This window comes from Cynoglossus semilaevis, chromosome 13, assembly GCF_000523025.1.
Source record: "Cynoglossus semilaevis isolate Cse_v1.0 chromosome 13, Cse_v1.0, whole genome shotgun sequence".
NCBI classification, from domain to species: domain Eukaryota; kingdom Metazoa; phylum Chordata; class Actinopteri; order Pleuronectiformes; family Cynoglossidae; genus Cynoglossus; species Cynoglossus semilaevis.
In genome coordinates, this window is record NC_024319.1 from 6,746,679 (window position 1) to 6,751,894 (window position 5,216).

Here is a 5,216-nt window from a genome sequence, read left to right on the forward strand (position 1 = left end):
GAATGCCATGTTGCATAAATTGCAATTTAAATTGTTTTTACCTATTAAATTGTTCTTGTAAAGCGAAAAAATGTTTCATCATCAGTTTTTTTTTTTTTTTTTGCTTGATACAAAATGAATTAATGAAATTTAAAAAATATTTTTCTTCTCTCAAGCCAAGTTTTTTTTTTTTTTACAATGTTTGGTTGGTCAAACGATTACATCTGTAATCTTGGTTAACCGTAGATTAATCCAGATAAATCAGTCTTTGTCAAAAAGACAAATAACAGCGGGTAGATGTGCGTGTTCCACACCTGGTCGTTTTATGTATGACTAATCCAAACGGTGGAGTTACTGATATGGAGAAAGGTCTCAGTGTGTTTAAATATGAAAAAAAAAAGATTTTTCATCAATTTTACTATTTAATTATTATGGTTTGTGCATTATTGTTAGTACAAACTAACAATAATGAAAACATTATTGTTAGTTTGTACAAACATGGCTTCAGTAAAACAGAGTGTCTTGATTTTTTTTAACCCTACTATAAGATGTTTTAACCTTTAATTGATGCCCCTCCTTTGTCCTTTGAGTAAATGATGTCCGTTATTTCCAGCGGATATGAACATATGTTATATTTCTCATTAGCTACAAAAGCTAGGGCTCTGCGCGATATTCTGACGAGCCGGGTGATATTTGAACATAAGTGTAGCTGAGTCGATAGTGTCAGTGAAGCACTGCTAAATGAATTTTACAGCAGTGTTGCCTCGCAGCACATTTCCTAATGGCTCCCTACATGTAAATGACCTCCTGTCCTGGATCTTTGATTGCAGATCAATGACTGTTTGCTTTATTTCAACATTCAGCGGCGTTGAACCGCAGCGCCATGGGGGCAAATGTTGAACAGGGAGTATACAGGTTTGCTATCGAGCACGTTGAAACAATAAAGCTGCTGGTGAGCTATTAAACAAACGAGAGAATAAAGTGGCTGCTGCTGACCGAGATTAACACGATAGATACAATGGTGAAGGGTGTAATTATTCTTTACTGACACAAACGTTTAGCCCCCAGAGCGGAACAGTGTTTACCACAAATACCGCCAACACGCTTGACCTAATCATGGGCTGAGATTTACCTGAGTGCATTTGAAAATATGTTAGTGCTCATTTGTGTGTTAGGCTGTGTTTTTTTTTTTTTTTTTTAACAAGCAGCTCATTGTTTGTCCTGTTTTTGTTGCATCATTTGATCTGCCTTACTGCTGCCAGGCAATCATTTCTGTTTGATGCGTGTTCAGTGGCATCGTGACACACAAGCCGGTTTGGACAAATGGACAAAAGAGACATCACAGAGTTGGTATAAATGCAATAGAGGACAAAAGTTGAAGATGTTGTTTGTCTTTAATAGTAGGATAATGTTGGTTGGACTTGCTTGTGTTACTGAGTCACGTGAGACCATGGCCTATGTGTCCTATAGGTTGGTCCCCAGCGCAGACTGGGATGGAGACTAGGACAGAGAAGTGTTTTTGGAGCGGTGGCGCTGAAGGACCCTCACCTGCCACCAGGGGGTTGTTTGTCCCCAAACCCTATGTTGGGTTTTGTCAGGATTGTGAAAACTCCTATAGCTGTGGTGACCCCTGGTAAAGACAGAGGCCAAATTATTTTACTATGATGTTAGTATCATATTTTTTAAATTATATTTCAGTGTAAAGGTTCAGTTGTGTCAAAGTGGCTGAGGATGTGTAGAGTACGTGTATATGTGTGTCTTCCTGGTAATGCTATACTTGTGAGGACATTTTCTGGAACTGTACTATCATTGTTGGGACACTGGCTGAGATGGAGACATTTTACAGGTAGATATTTTAAAGTTCAATTTAGTTTAACATTTTGATAAAAAAAATTAGGGGCAGATTAGAGTTAGGTCAAGGATTAGAATTAGTCATATATTTGTAATAGTTAGGTTTCTGGTACTTTGCTACCGTTGGGTATGCAATGTTAGAATTGCTCACAAAACAAACAAACAAACAAACTATGTGTGTGTGTGCACCTATGTGTGTGTGTCTCTCTGTAAACAAATCCTAACAAAGTTGATCCTAACATTGATTTCTCCCTGACAGTTGTATGGAAATTCCACACTTGGTGACAGGAGACAGAGAAACATCTGGTGAGCTGCAGGAACAGTAACTGCTTTAATAAAGTCTATTGCAGAGTCGGGAGCTCACACCAACTCCAACTCCTGATGCTGCAGTGATGACAATCCATATATTGTCTTAGCAAAGCATCCAAACTGTGAGCGCCACCTGACTCTTAGTAATCGTAGGGATTCACTGGTTTGTTATTTAATCTGGTTTGTTGTAAACCTGACCACTGGTACAGATGAGTTTATATTGCAGCTATTTGGCATACTGGTGGTGTGTGTGCACCTATCTGTGTGTGTGCGTGTGTGTGTGTGTGTGTGTGTGTACTGGGTGGCTGGCTGCCAGCTGATGTTCCCAGTAATCCAGCAGTGGGCCTGTTCTGGATTATTAGCAGGCTCCAGGGGATGGGAATCCCACTCCCATTTACAGCTCTCCCTGGCAGTAAGAAAGCTTCTCTCTACTGCCTTCACAGTGATGAAGCCTCAAGGTGTGTTTTGTTCATGCAGGCAGGTGCACGTGTGTGTGTGTGTGTGTTTCCTTGAATTTGAACTGCGACTTCATCATAGTTAACTGAGGATTCCCTTTGTACTTATCAATGACCTGGTGTGAGATTTTGCAAATGTTGCTGTTTTGTCATATCCACGTTGAAGTCCTGAAAAAAAAAAAAAGAAAAAAAGAAAACAACCTAAGTGACATGTGAATCGTGTGGGAATCAAACTTTACCTGGTGGAAATTCCTCTACTCTTGTAAAAAATTCTGTTGTTTGCCTTCTGGCAGTGTAGTGAATTTTTTTTTTTTTTTTAATTTATTTTTCTGCATCACAAAATTGTCACAGTTCTGACTCTCTTGTCTTCACTTCATGGAGACTCCTGGTGAAATTATTAAAAATAATAATAATAATAGCAGCCACATTAGAATTAAACTCAATAAAATGTAATTAAATACAGTCATACAATGACATCACTTCTTGTCTTTTTAGTTTTTAAAATGCAGATTAAAGTGAAACTGAAGTGAATTGTTGTCACTGATGTACAGCCTCAGCCTTTAACCCATCACCTCAGTGAGCAGGAGGCAGCTCGAACTGAGCGCTCTGGCACTCAGTTCTGGAGGAGAAGAAACAAAGTTTAACATGTATATATTTTCCTGTCTTTTCACTCAAAAACCTGACATTTAAAAAGCAGTGTATAAACTGTAATTTAACCCGACTGTTATAACTGCTGTGTTATTACACCAGAGGTAATCAGATCAGAGGAGTTTTTATTATTAAATTCTTATTCTCATATTCTACTACAGCAAACACGTGTGCTTTCAGATGATAGAAACACAGAGCAGTTACCTGCTGTGCTGCTCTTGTTTGGTGTCGATACGCTGGTGGCATTTCAAGACAGACGTTCAAACGCCCACACAAATGCAAAGGCTCGGACAGTAACACAAACACATTCTAATACGTGGCCCCCGACATGAAATTTCTTCAGGATTGGATTTGTTCTGAAGTCATTGCTACAACATCCAACACAAGAGCTGACCTCTTGAACCCGGTGAAACAACCTCACCTTCTCCCCGGTGACAATTTAAATGCCACCTTTCTTCCATTCAGGAAGAAAAAGAAAAACATTTGTGTGAACGACTGTGTTTCTCTGGGATTGTGAGTGGCGCGCTTGTTGATGGGGGAGGAAGTGAGGCGGGGACGGGGGCAACACGCAACCGGATAGCACAACAAAAGAGCTTTGGTGGCAACTCCCCGCACAGACATTATATGTCAGCATCGCCGTCATACTGTTGGCTTGTCCCGACTGTACAAAGCCATCCTCATTCTGGGTACCTAACCAAGGTCAGTCTGGATTAGCTGCTCGTAACCCTATCAGGTCCAGCACAATGATTACAAAGCCCAGTGACACCGGCTGTCAGCAGTCTCTTTCTGGGCAACCCTATCTGTCCGACCCTTGGTTAGAGAGCCACCGGAGAGGGTTAGTCCATTCCAAATTCTTCCCCCCATTGTGTCTCCCTTTATTTCATGCCTTTGATTTTCGAGGACTTGTTTGGTTCATCAATCAGTCTGTCTGGATGTGTGTGTGTGTTTGAAAGCCATGCTGCACATAATTCCTATAATTTGTGGATTTTTTTGGACCCTTTTCCCCTTCTTCTTCATAGACCATTCTTTGTGCTTGTTACTTTTGAAGCCAACTGCCATTTCACCAACCCCCCCCCCACACACGCACACCTTCCACCCTGCAGATGAATCAGTAGCTGCAGCCCTGTGCTGTACGTCTGTACTGTTGATTTGTTCTCAAGTGAGCACTTGTTAACGAAGCTGTTTCATCTTCTAATAGTTCCAGTGTCAGATTTCTACATATCTGTTTCGTGCTGACATTAAAGATGAAAACCTATGGGATGGATTGTCAGACCAGTAAAGATCTGCGTTGTTTCTGGCTGTACTTGTTAGCACCAATGTTTCTAGGGTTGAATTTGAAAGCAAAAAATCTTTTTCTTTTTTTTTTTCTGCGCCGCCATTTCTGCAAAAGTGTCAAAATGAACTGAAATAATGACGTTTCTTTACCAGTTATGACGTCGGTCACCGTGTCAAAATGAACTGAAATAATGACGTGCGTTTCTTTACCAGTTATGACATCGGTCGCATACTTTTCCGCTGGAGGAGAGCAACTTCAAACCAATCGGTTTTACTTCTTTACTTTCACTCCGCGAGAACTGTTTTCCCAACATCCATGTCAGTGAGAACAACGTGTTAACAAATCAAACCTAAAGAAAAAAGGCTGCCTTGTGATTCCCGTTTGAACAAAGATAAACAACAACAACAGCGGCGACTAAAGTGCTAGCAGCACAACAAATGTAAGGCAACGTGGCAACCGATGTTTTCCACTTCAGCACATCAGAGGTGTCCCTGCGTCAGTCGCCCTAAAGGTACCCGTTTACAAAGTGATAGGGCTTAGGGTTTTTAACTCCGGGCGAGGAGCAGATTTGAAACCCCCTCTGCTGCCAAGCACATGGACTGCTGCTGATTAGAAAAGGGTTGGCAGCAGTGGGCAGATGCCAGGCGGGGAGAGAGATGACGGCCTGTCACCAGTCTGCTACGCAGTCACCCCCCACC